Below are 14,814 nucleotides of genomic sequence, written 5' to 3' on the forward strand. Positions count from 1 at the left end.
ATAAGCATATACGAAAATTTTCGCCAAGTTCATAAGCATTCAATTCAAATAACATGTCAAAATAATCATTACTAGCAAATAAACAAGTCTCAAATGGCATTATCTTTAAAAAATCAAGTTCATGAATTTTAGACTTGAAAAAGTCCACTTTAATTCTCAAAATCATGTTTAGGCTCAAAGTTTGGATCATTTAACTACCTAGACATGTTACACTACTCAATTTAGCAACAATTCATGACAAAAATCGGCCATAACCTGTTTATATCAAAAAGCCCCAAATTGCTCAAGAACACAAACCCTAGATTATTCAAAATTTGAAGTTTAAGGCTTCTAATCATGTTAAACAGCATCAATCTAGGTTATACAAGCATAATATACTAACAATTTAACACTAATTACACTAAAAATTAACAAAATTCAAATTATGAAAATATGCTCAAGAACACACTAAAATTCGGATTTAAAGGTGATTTGGGGTGTAATTGTACCTGTTTTCTTGAGTAATTCTTAGATAAGATCCTCCTCAACATGATTGTAGTGAAAAATTTGAAGATTAACGGTGAAAAATCGAGTTTTTGGGATGATTTTCGTGGGTTTTCTCGGGTTTTTTCGAAGTGCAGTATGTGTGTGTGTGTTATTCTGTTCCAGCTCGTTCCTTTTATTTTTTTTTTTTTTCTGTATTTTCATACCACCGCGAGTCGCGGTGATATCCTCATTAATTGCCGCGAGTCGCGGCCCCTTTTTTTTTTTTTTTTTTTTTTTTTATCATCATTAACTTATTAAAACAATTAAGTAATTAATTTTAAAATTTTGTTTCCCTTATTATTTAGGACGAGGTCGTTTCGGATTGATGTCCTAGTCCGTCCTTCGACAAAATTTTAAAATTTGTCTTTTTGTAGCGATTGTTTTAAAAGCTAAGATTTTTGGGTTTTTTCAATGTTTTTGGCATACTTTAAATCAATAAGATTAAAAATAATGATAATAAAAGTTCTCGTCCCTCCCTCGGGTAAAGCAATTTCGGTTCAAAGACCTAGTCTTCAACTTACGACGAATTTTAAAAATCATATTCTTAACTTAATGAGATAAAGTAAATTTTTGTTTTTAAATTCACACAACATAAATATAAAATTCAAAATTAATATTAAAAATCCACACCAAATTTAAAATTTGAAATGCATAAAATTAAAATTTCATATTTTAAAAATTAAAAATTCACACCAAACTTAATTTAAAAATTCATATTATAAATTCACTCCAAACTTATATTAATTTTTCAAATATTTTACAATTTTAAATATATTGTTTTTACAAAGTTTACATTATTAATTTAAGATTTAAATATTAAGATTAAAAACATGGTAAAAATAATAAAATTAAAAATCTTTTTGTCTTTTTTTTTTTTTTTTTTTTTTTAATCAATCAAATATTATCAAAAATATGCGCCCCTCTTTTCGGTAAAGTAATTTCGGTTCCAAGACCTAATTTAACTCATGACGAATTTTTGAAATATTTTGGGTTGATTGATTAAAGATATTTATACCTTAAGAATAAACGTTAAATTTCGCAGTGATGTAATAAATTTTTGAACGATATCAATAATTTCGGTCGCCAAACCTAATTTTATTTAATACCAATTTAATACTTTTTAGCGAACAAATTAGCGTTTATTATCAAAAGGTTAAAAATAAAAATAAAAATAAAAACTGTACAGACATACCTGTGAAATAGATTTCTTAGTTATATGATCTATTATATTCATAAGATAGTCGGTTTAATTGGTTTTCCATGGCTGCATAGGCGTAACCTCGAGCATTCATTGTCTTTTCTTCTAAACACATGAACGGTCCTTCTCTGCATAAAGTAACAAATTCGGTATTTGAATAGGTTTGATTATTTGAACATTTACCTCCATGTGACCATTTTCCGCATTTGTGACATCTTTCTAGGTGTCGTGCTCTTCTTTTCGCTGCGGATTTTGATTTTCCTTTACCAAATTGTAACTTATTATCTTCGCATCTGGATCCTTTTCTAACTCCGTCCATTCTTTCTCTGATTACTGATACTATTTCACTCGGGAGTATGTCATTATTACGTTTAGTGATCAAAGCGTGTAGCATTAGACCATGGTTTAGTTCACAGGCAGTCTTCATTTTGTAAAAACCTAAAAAAAATAAAAATTCAGAATGGGGGGAGAAGACTAGTTCTTTAGGGTCTGCTAGGGAAAGACCATACGTGTTCCATTTTCGAGAACTACACGAAAACAGACAATCTAACTCTAACAGAAATACATATTATCCTTTAAAGACTTGATTCTCCCCACACTTAGTTAGCTGTGGTGTCGAAATTGTGATTAACTTCGTTGTCGACTTCCATCGGACCATGTATGTAATGTTTAACTCTGTGACCATTAACTTTAAATTCAATCCCATTTGAATTTATTAATTCTATCGTTCCGTATGGGAAAACTCTTTTGACTATGAATGGTCCAGACCATCTTGATTTCAATTTTCCAGGAAATAGCTTGAATCGTGAATTGAAAAGAAGAACTCTGTCTCCTTCTTTAAATTCTTTTGAACTTCTGATTCTTTTATCATGCCATTTCTTCGTTCTTTCTTTATAGATTAACGAATTTTCGTATGCTTCATGTCTTAATTCTTCTAATTCGTTTAGTTGACTTAATCGTAGACGTCCGGCTTCATGTAAATCAAGATTACATGTCTTCAAAGCCCAAAATGCTTTGTGTTCAATTTCTACTGGAAGATGACATGCTTTTCCATAAACAAGTCTAAAAGGTGTGGTTCCAATTGGAGTTTTGTAGGCTGTTCTAAAAGCCCAGAGTGCGTCCTCCAATTTAATGGACCATTCCTTCGGATTTGATCCTACGGTTTTCTCTAGAATACGTTTTAAAGCTCGGTTGGTGTTTTCAACTTGTCCACTTGTTTGTGGATGATATGCGGTGGAGATTTTATGAGTTACTCCATATCTTTTAAGAACTTTCTCAAGTTGATTATTACAGAAATGAGTACCCCGATCACTTATTAAAGCTTTCGGTGTTCCAAACCTTGCAAAAAGACGTTTTAAAAAAATTTACTACAACTCGTGCATCGTTAGTTGGGAGAGCTTGTGCTTCCGCCCATTTAGATACATAATCAATGGCTACGAGTATATATAGATTATTATGAGATTTTGGAAATGGACCCATAAAGTCAATACCCCAAATGTCAAATACTTCACATACTTGGATGACATTTTGTGGCATTTCATCACGTTGACTTATTTTTCCGGCCCTTTGACATGCATCACAGGATTTTCAAAGAAGGTGTGCGTCTTTGTAAATTGTAGGCCAATAGAATCCAGCTTCATAAACTTTTCTTGCTGTTAGTTGAGGCCCATAATGCCCTCCTGTTGGTCCTGTGTGACAATGGTTTAAAATTTTACTAGCTTCATCTCCAAATACACATCGGCGTATTATTCCATCGGGACAACTTTTAAACAGATGTGGATCTTCCCAGAAATAGTGTTTTATATCACTGAAGAATTTCTTTCGTCTTTGGTACGATAATCCTTTTTCAAGGAATCCACAAACTAAGTAGTTTGCATAGTCTGCAAACCATGGGATTTCTTTATAATCTATCTTCAATAGATATTCATCAGGAAAGTTGTCTTGTATGGCCGATTCATTCAGAACTTCTAATTCGGGATTTTCAAGACGAGAAAGATGATCAGCGGCGAGATTTTCTGCTCCTTTTTTATCTCGGATTTCAATATCAAACTCTTGTAAGAGTAAGATCCAACGGATTAATCTTGGTTTAGCATCTTGTTTTGAAAATAGGTATCTAAGAGCAGAATGGTCGGTATAGACCACCGTTTTTGCTAGAACGAGATATGATCAAAATTTGTCAAAAGCAAAGACAATAGCAAGGAGTTCTTTTTCAGTAGTTGTATAGTTCGTTTGTGCTCCTTGTAATGTCTTACTAGCATAATATATAGGTTGAAATCGTTTTTCAATCCTTTGTCCTAAAACGGCTCCCATTGCAAAATCACTTGCATCGCACATTAGTTCAAATGGTAGATTCCAATTTGGTGTTATCATGATCGGTGCATTAGTGAGTTTTTCTTTAAGAATATTAAAAGATTTGATACATTCATCTGAAAAGATGAATGGCGCATCCTTTTCTAGGAGTTTATTCATAGGAGTGGCAATTTTAGAAAAATCTTTTATGAAACGTCGGTAAAAACCGGCATGCCCTAGAAAACTCCTAACTCCTCTAACATTGGTGGGATGTGGAAGTTTAGCAATTACATCTACTTTAGCTCTATCCACTTCAATTCCTTCTTTTGAAATTTTATGTCCAAGAACGATGCCTTCTTTAACCATGAAATGGCATTTCTCCCAATTAAGTACTAGATTTGATTTTTCGCATCTAATTAGCATTCATTCCAGATTAACTAGACATGATTTAAATGTATCACCGAAGACTGAAAAGTCATCCATGAATACTTCCATGCATTCTTCTATCATGTCATGAAAAATCGCCATCATACACCTTTGAAAGGTTGCAGGGGCATTACAAAGTCCAAATGGCATTCTTTTGTAAGCAAAAGTACCATAAGGGCACGTGAATGTGGTTTTCTCTTGATCTTCGGGTGCTATTGGAATTTGAAAATATCCGGAAAATCCATCTAGAAAACAATAGTAACTATTTCCGGCTAATCTTTCCAACATTTGATCTATGAAAGGTAAGGGAAAGTGATCTTTTCTGGTGGCGTCATTTAATTTTCTATAATCAATACATATACGCCATCCTGTTACAGTCCTAGTAGGAATAAGCTCATTTTTCTCATTTGTGATGACAGTCATGCCACCCTTCTTAGGTACGCATTGAACTGGGCTTACCCATGGACTATCAGAAATTGGATATATCAAACCTGCATCTAGCAGTTTAATAATCTCTTTCTTAACTACATCTTGCATATTAGGATTTAGTCTTCGTTGGCGTTGCACATACGTTTTATGACCTTCTTCCATAAGGATTTTATGTGTGCAATACGAAGGACTTATTCCTTTAATATCATGAATCTTCCATGCAATGGCTGGTTTATGAGCTTTCAACACAGAAATGAGTTGTGATTTCTCATTTTCAGTAAGAGAAGACGATATTATTACAGGTAATTCAGATTCACCATGTAAATAAGCGTATTCCAAATGGTTTGGAAGTGGCTTTAACTCTAATTTCGGAGGTTCTTCTATCGATGATTTATATCGATATCTGTCTTCTTCTTTTAGCATTTGAATTTCTTCTGTTGTTGGTTCATATCCATTAGCTATTAGTGTAGCTAACATTTCAGCTTCATCAATTGGTTCATTTCCTTCTCCTAAAGAACATTCTCCTGTTCCTTGTAATTCTGGAAATTCTTCTAATAATTCTGCATGTGCATCTATAGTTTGAATATAATAACATGTATCATCTGCAGATTGTGGTTGTTGCATTGCTCTATCAACTGAAAAGGTAACACTCTCATCCTCTATACTTAGGGTCAGTTTCTTACCGAACACGTCTATCATTGCTTTAGCCGTGTTTAAGAATGGTCTTCCTAATATGAGAGGAACTTGAGAATCTTCTTCCATGTCTAAAACAACAAAATCTACTGGAAATACTAAAGTACCAACTTTAACTAGCATGTTCTCCATTATCCCTCTAGGATATTTTATTGATCTATCGGCTAGTTGTATGCTTATTCTGGTTGGTTTTTAATTCTCCAAGGTCTAGTTTAGCGTATAGTGAATACGGCATTAGATTTATACTAGCACCTAAATCAGCCAATGCTTCTATTGAACTAAGGCTACCCAGAAAACATGGAATTGTGAAACTTCCTGGATCAGATAATTTTTCTGGTATCTTATTCAACAGCACTGCTGAACAATTAGCATTCATAGTAACAGCCGAGAGTTCTTCCATTTTCTTTCTATTCGTGATTAGATCTTTCAAGAATTTAGCATATCTTGGCATTCCTGAAATCACATCAATGAAAGGAAGATTTACATTTATCTGTTTAAACATATCCAAGAATTTGGATTGCTCGGCTTCAAGTTTTTCCTTCTTCATTTTACTCGGATAAGGAAGTGGTGGTTGGTATGGTTTAACATAAGGTTTATTCTTAACTGTGTTATCTTCATTAACCTTTTCAACTACCGGTTCTTTTTCCTTATCTTGATCATGTTGTGGTTCTTGTGGAGTAGGAATAGTTTCATCAGAAGTTACAGGTATTTTAGGTGGTTTAAGTGTTGTACCACTTCTTGTGGTAATAGCTTTAGCTGTTTCATTCCGGGGGTTAGCATTTGTATCGCTTGGTAGACTTCCCGGTTTTCTTTCACCTATTAACCTTGCTAGGTTACTTACTTCTTGTTCTAGATTTTGAATAGAAGCTTGTTGATTTCTAAATGCTTGAGCATTTTGTTCATTTGTTTGTTTTTGAGATGTGAAAAACTGCGTTTGAGTTTCAACTAGCTTCGTCATCATATCTTCTAAATTCGGCTTTTTATCATCGGTTTGTTGTGGTGGTTTGTTTTGAAAATTCGGTCTTTGCTGATTGTAAGTATTGTTGGATATTTGTTGATTGCTTGGACCTTGTTGGTTGTTGTATGGAATATTTCGGTTATAATTCTGGTTTTGATTGTAAATCGGTCTTGGCGGTTGATAATTATTCTGATAATTATTTCCAGGCCTTTGGTTTATGTATGAAATATTCTCTCTTTGTTCCATTGTTAATTCAATACTGAGACAATCTTTTGTCAAATGTGGTCCTCCACACTGCTCACAACTAATTCGTATAGCATGAATATCTTTAGTCATCTTTTCCATTCGTCTCTCGAAAGCATCTATCTTTGCGGAAATGGAATCTAAGTCATGGCTAGAATCGGCTCTAGCTGCTTTAGATGATCTAATGATATCTTTTTCTTGGTGCCACTCATGCGAGTGGGAAGCAGTGTTATCAATAATTTTGTAAGCATCAGTTTCGGTTTTCTTCATAATAGAACCACCAGCTGCTATATCTATGTCTTTTCTTGTAGTGATGTCGCATCCTCGGTAAAATATTTGTACTATTTGACAGGTGTCTAAACCATGTTGCGGACATCCTCTTAGTAACTTTCCATATCTTGTCCACGCCTCATATAGAGTTTCATTTGGCTTCTGTGTGAACGTAACAATTTCTGCTTGAAGTCTTACTGCTTTAGATGCAGGAAAAAATTGTTTAAGAAATTTATCAATTAAAACGTCCCATGTATCGATCGCCCCTTCAGGTAACGATTCCAACCAATCTTTGGCTTCTCCCTTTAAAGTCCAGGGAAATAACATGAGATATATCTGTTCATCCTCCACTTCTCGGATTTTAAATAGTGTGCAGATCCTATTAAAGGTACGTAGATGTTCATTTGGATCTTCCTTCGGCGCACCACTAAATTGGCATTGATTAGTCACCATGTGTAGAATTTGTCCTTTGATTTCATAATCTGGCGCATTAATGTCTGGATGAGTAATTGCGTGACCTTGGCCAGTGCGTTTAGCTCTCATTCGGTCTTCCATACTTAAAGGTTCCAGATTCTCCATATTTGAATTTGTTGAATCGGTATCACTAGATGATTCTGATTTAATAGTTCGTTCCTCAACAATCTCTGTTTGAATGATTGGTGGTTCCGGAGGAAAGTTTAATGGTTCAGGATCTATGAACCGTTCCTGAATATTTTCTGGATTCTCAATTGTGAGGTTTGTTTCAAAAACTGGATTATCGGAAATTTGAACTGAAGTACTTGGTCGACTGGATGATGATTCTAAAGAAAAATCAACGGCGGTTATATTTGTTAAACGATGTCTTGATCGAGTTACAGGTGGTGAACGTACAAAAGGTGATGAACGTCTTGCTCGGTGCATTCACAGAATATCCTATTAGTTTTAAAAAGGAAAGAAAAATTATAATAAGTTATCCAATCAATAGACTTTTCTGATTTTGCCCACGTTTCGAATAGCCAAAAGATGCAGCAGAGGGGCAGGATTCGTTTGGTCTCAATATAATTGAGGACTGTTTGGCTCCAATAACCCGGTCCACGTACAAATCCAACTATTACTACGAACCAGAAAATTTTGATGTCTATTAATTTAACCACTTAAAATAAATTTTCGTAATTTTAAGAAATTTAGATAAGAAGTAGAAAAAAAATTCTATGTCCTAAAACTAGAATAGCGAGAAATAAGAGAGAAAAAGATTGCGCGTCGAAAAATGTCGAAAAAGAAAAAATGGTTGAAAAATAAAAGGTGACGGAAAAATAAAAGAAACTTATCAAAACTTAAAAATACTTAACTAATTTAACCTTATTACTACAACTAACTTAAAATTATAATCGCAAATTGAAATTACTAATTGGAATGATAATTGATACATAGTAAAAGGTCTAAAAATATTAAAGCTTACAAGGAAAAACTAAATCCCAAATGGAAATAACTTAAAAAGAAACTAAAACTTAAAAAGGCGTCGCAAAATTCTAAAGCACTTAAATCTTAGTCTAAAGAAAAAAGCACTTAAGGAATTCTACGGCAAAGCCTAAAAATATAGGAGTAAAAATAACTATAGCAAAAACTAAGTTTAAAATTAATTATGAGCTAAAAAATACAAATATTACGCTACAACGATTAAAAAGTTACAAAATATAAAAATATACAAAAAGTTGTAAAAGGTACAATTTTTATAAAAATATTATTTTTATATTATTTATTTAATAAAACTACTAATTTTACAATTTTAATAAAACTAATTAAACAAAATACATAAATATAAAGTAAAAAGTAAAAATAAAACTAAAATTAATAATAATAATAATAATAATAATTAAGTTAAATAATAATAATAATAATTAAAACCCCGTAATCAATGCTTGATTAGGGTTTTGTCCGTGTGTCAGAAACCCTCCGCGAGTCGCGGCAATTAAAGAGGAAAACCCCGCGAGTCGCGGGGTTCAGAAAAACAGTTGACAGGTTTCACTTTTTACGCGTTTTTCTTTATTTTTTTTTTTATTTTGTTTTCTGTTTTTTTAATTAAATAAAGATATTAAAATTAAAACTTATATTTTTATAAACTAAAATAAAAATAAAGAAACTTATAAAACTTAAATATTTAACAAAATCCTAAAAATACTTATATTTTTGTTTTTCTTTTTATATTTTTGAATATTTAAAACGTAATTTTACAAAAACGACTTTTAATAAAAGTAGATAAAAATCTTTTTTTTTTTTTTTTATATATTAGCGTTGCGCTTCCGGCTTTTAAGATAATTCCCCGGCAGCGGCGCCAAAAATACTTGATGTCAAAGCAGAGGGGTATAAAATACTATTAAATTTTAGCAGAAAATACTATTAAATACGATACAATTTTACACAAGATATTTATTTATTTATAGAATGGATATACTTAAACCTTGCTACAACACTTATAGGCAGTGTACCTAATCGTACAGTAGTGTAGTTTTTAGTAAGTCCGGTTCGTTCCACAGGGAAATCTTTAAACAAAGCTCAACGCTATATTAGTTTACTTTTATAAAAATACAAATATATATATAAGTAATATTATTATTATAAAGGGGGGTTTTTACCGTTTAATGACCGGTTTGTCGATTTTAAAACTTTAGTCGCAGTTAAAACCTAATGTAAAATATTAAATAAATACAAGACTTTAAATTAAAGCGTAAAGTAAATAACGATAATGAAATTGCGAATAATTAAAAGTGCGATAAAATAAAATAACAATAAATAAAAGTGCGATAATTAGAAGTGCAATTAAATATAAAATAAAGGAAATTAAATATGAAATAAAAGAATTATGCTTATTTAAACTTCCGTAATCATGATGTTTGACGTGTTGATTTTAGTTTTATGCCCTTGGGTTAATTGTCCTTTGTCCTGGATTATTCAATATGTCCGTCTGGTTTTTGTCCATAACAGTCCATCAGTCATAAATATAAATTGCAAGTGTCCTTATCAAATTATTATTATACCCGAAGATAAATATTCCAACTAATTGGGGATTCGAATTGTAACAAGGTTTTAATACTTTGTTTAATGAATACACTAGGTTATCGACTGCGTGTAAACCAAGGTTTTACTACTTTGTTAACAATTACACCAATTACCCTTGAATGTAATTTCACCCCTGTTTTAATTATTCTAGTGGCTATTAATCCATTCCCGTGTCCGGTTAAATGAACGATTATTCGTACATATAAATACCCCGCCCATCGTGTCCGATTGAGTGTATATGGTAGTTTATAGGGACGCCCAATTGTAAATCTTTATATTAACATTAACAAACTTTCATTTAGTTAAACAAATATAAAGCCCATTAATAGCCCATAGTCTAGTTTCCACAAGTGTCGTTCTTTTGTCCAAACCCCAATTATGGTACAAAGCCCAATTACCCAATTTTAGTAATTAGCCCAACATCATGATTACCTCGTTTTAAATAAGCATAATAATAACTTAGCTACGAGACATTAATATAAAAAGGTTGAACATAACTTACAATGATTAAAAATAGCGTAGCGTTACACGGACAGAATTTCGACTTACACCCTTACAACATTCGCTAACATACCCTTATTATTAGAATTATAATTAAAATTAAAATATAAATTATAAATATAAATATATTTACGTTGAAGAGGAAGAGAAAAAGGATGATAATTTTGATCAGAATTCGGGTTGATTTATAGCCAGACTTGAAATTTGGGGCTCCGCGACTCGCGGCCAAATACCCTTAAAACTCCGCGAGTCGCGGAGAGGTATTTTCAGTTTACACCCTTGGAGTTTCCTGCTGCCGACGGTTTTAAATATATATATATAATATATATATAATTAATATAATTAATTATATATTATATTATATTTATATATATAGTTAACTTGTAATTTTTAGTCCGTTGCGTCGAGCGTTAAGAATTGACTCTGGTCCCGGTTCCGGATTTTCGAACGTCCTCGCGTACAATTTAATATCTTGTACTTTGCGTTTTGAATCTTGTACTCTTGTGATTTTGAGACGTTTCTTATCAATAATTGGAACCTTTTTGATTGTCTTTTGTTCTTTTGAGCTTTTTGGTCGTTTGCGTCTTCAAATCGTCGAATCTGTCTTTTGTCTTCACCTTTTATTATTTAAACGAATATCACTTGTAAATAGAACAATTGCAACTAAAAGCTTGTCTTTCTTGAGGAATAATGCTATGAAATATATGTTCGTTTTTAGCATTATCAGTTGGTAATATTCAAAAATCCAAATTATCAATCTCGTAAACGAGTTGTTTAAATCTTAATTGTAGATTCAAAAGCAATTTCAATTAACGTCAATCATAATTCAGTTGATCATATCTTTTAATCCGTTCATCGAAATTATTCGATATCTAAATGAAAAGTTATTGATTTTTCGCCAGCTTTCCAAAAACATGTATATCATATACTTTTTACCAGTAATATATGTATTTAATTTGTGATTCATTATAACTGTTTAACGACGAAATTTAGCATACAAGCATATATAAATATATATATACTCGAGCACTAGACATGGATACAAAATTAATATATAAAAGATAAAATATGAGTGCTTACGTATAAATATTGAGATTCAATATTGTAGGAAAGTACGTAGACGTAACGGAGATGATAAACACTAGATTTGATTCACAAATATACCCCCGAACATTACCCATAACCTCCTTGGCAATAACCCATAATTTTCTTAGCTCTATCCCGCTCAAAAACCCATTTTGAAGGTGACACGCTCATAACCTCGTCGTAGTATTTTATGTATATATACTACTAATAATAATATTATAATAAGATTAATAATAATAATATTAATCTTAATAATAATAATAATAATAATAATAATAATAATAATAATAATAATAATAATAATAATAATAATAATAATAATAATAATAATAATATAATAATAATAATAATAATAATAATAATAATAATATAAAAAATAATATTTGGAGGAATGAACCGAGCTTTTATAGTATGTGGCCTGCTACAGTACCTCATGCGATCGCATGAGTTTTCAGTGTTTTTGCCATGCGATCGCATGGCCGCCTTATCCGTTTTTGTTTGCTAGTTCGTCGACATCAAATAGTATTTTACTGTAGCAAATAGTGTACTGTAGCAAATAGTGTACTGTAGCAAATAGTGTTTTACTGTAGCAAATAGTGTTTACTGTAGCAAATCACTGTAGCAATTCGTTTTCACTGTAGCACTGTAGCAAAATACGTTTCACTGTAGCAAATAGTGTTTTACTATAGGAAAGTCGTTTTTACTTGTACATATATATATATATATATATATATATATATATATATATATACATATACATATAATTGTTCATGAATCGTCGAGAGCAGTCAAATGTAATGAAACAGTTCTAAAATTTTGAGATTCAACTTCATAGACTTTGCTTATCGTGTCGGAAACGTTAAATCATTTAAAGATAAAGTTTAAATTTGGTCAAAAATTTCCGGGTTGTCACACTCCACCTCTTCTAAAATTAATCGATGCTTTCGCGGGTAATAGTTTTTCGGTGTGTTCCATACTAGGTAAAAAGATCTGGCAAGCAATCGAATGGATTGCATCTTATATGATTTGGATGAAGCGAAACGTTGCCACTTTTTCCAAGTCAAAACCCTCTAGTGGTTTTATCTTTAAAGAAACACAATTAAAAAGTTTTGAATGGATCACAAACAGACATAAAAATATCACAATCGAGTGGGATCGATGGATTTCTGACCCTCGCTCCCTTGAAATGGAAGAAGGTAAACGCTCGGGTATTGGTTGAAAATTTTTTAATGGATCACAAACAGACATAAAAAGATCACGATCGAGTGGGATCGATGGATTTCTAACCCTCGCTCCCTTGACGTGGAAGAAAGCAAACGCTCGGGTATTGGTTGAAAAACAATTGTTTTCTCCCATCTAGGGGATCCGGTATCGGCTAAAAAATATACCCTCCATGTAAGTTTTTTGTCCCACTCCCAGAGTAGTCGTTTTGGATGGGAGAAATTGGGATGGTTCGGGGTGCTTTGTAGTTGAATTGCCAAACTGTGCTTCGTTCCATCTCAGCTTGTCTTCTCAAGTAAAATCTCCTCATTAATGATAATGAACGGACCAAAGCGTTTTCCTACTACACCGGTGAAATGTCCCGTTCTTATTGATTAAAAACGTTCCATATTAATTGATTTCGTTGCGAGGTTTTGACCTCTATATGAGACGTTTTTCAAAGACTGCATTCATTTTAAAACAAACCATAACCTTTATTTCATCAATAAAGGTTTAAAAAGCTTTACGTAGATTATCAAATAATGATAATCTAAAATATCATGTCTACACACGACCATTACATAATGGTTTACAATACAAATATGTTACAACAAAATAAGTTTCTTGAATGCAGTTTTTACACAATATCATACAAGCATGGACTCCAAATCTCGTCCTTATTTAAGTATGCGACAGCGGAAACTCTTAATAATCACCTGAGAATAAACATGCTTAAAACGTCAGCAAAAATGTTGGTGAGTTATAGGTTTAGCCTATATATATCAAATCATAATAATAGACCACAAGATTTCATATTTCAATACACATCCCATACATAGAGATAAAAATCATTCATATGGTGAACACCTGGTAACCGACAATAACAAGATGCATATATAAGAATATCCCCATCATTCCGGGACACCCTTCGGATATGATATAAATTTCGAAGTACTAAAGCATCCGGTACTTTGGATGGGGTTTGTTAGGCCCAATAGATCTATCTTTAGGATTCGCGTCAATTAGGGTGTCTGTTCCCTAATTCTTAGATTACCAGACTTAATAAAAAAGAGGCATATTCGATTTCGATAATTCAACCATAGAATGTAGTTTCACGTACTTGTGTCTATTTTGTAAATCATTTATAAAACCTGCATGTATTCTCATCCCAAAAATATTAGATTTTAAAAGTGGGACTATAACTCACTTTCACAGATTTTTACTTCGTCGGGAAGTAAGACTTGGCCACTGGTTGATTCACAAACCTATAACAATATATACATATATATCAAAGTATGTTCAAAATATATTTACAACACTTTTAATATATTTTGATGTTTTAAGTTTATTAAGTCAACTGTCCTCGTTAGTAACCTACAACTAGTTGTCCACAGTTAGATGTACAGAAATAAATCAATAAATATTATCTTGAATCAATCCACGACCCAGTGTATACGTATCTCAGTATTGATCACAACTCAAACTATATATATTTTGGAATCAACCTCAACCCTGTATAGCTAACTCCAACATTCACATATAGAGTGTCTATAGTTGTTCCGAAATATATATAGATGTGTCGACATGATAGGTCGAAACATTGTATACGTGTCTATGGTATCTCAAGATTACATAATATACAATACAAGTTGATTAAGTTATGGTTGGAATAGATTTGTTACCAATTTTCACGTAGCTAAAATGAGAAAAATTATCCAATCTTGTTTTACCCATAACTTCTTCATTTTAAATCCGTTTTGAGTGAATCAAATTGCTATGGTTTCATATTGAACTCTATTTTATGAATCTAAACAGAAAAAGTATAGGTTTATAGTAGGAAAAATAAGTTACAAGTCGTTTTTGTAAAGGTAGTCATTTCAGTCGAAAGAACGACGTCTAGATGACCATTTTAGAAAACATACTTCCACTTTGAGTTTAACCATAATTTTTGGATATAGTT

Source organism: Rutidosis leptorrhynchoides, chromosome 9 (genome assembly GCF_046630445.1).
Source record: "Rutidosis leptorrhynchoides isolate AG116_Rl617_1_P2 chromosome 9, CSIRO_AGI_Rlap_v1, whole genome shotgun sequence".
NCBI lineage: Eukaryota > Viridiplantae > Streptophyta > Magnoliopsida > Asterales > Asteraceae > Rutidosis > Rutidosis leptorrhynchoides.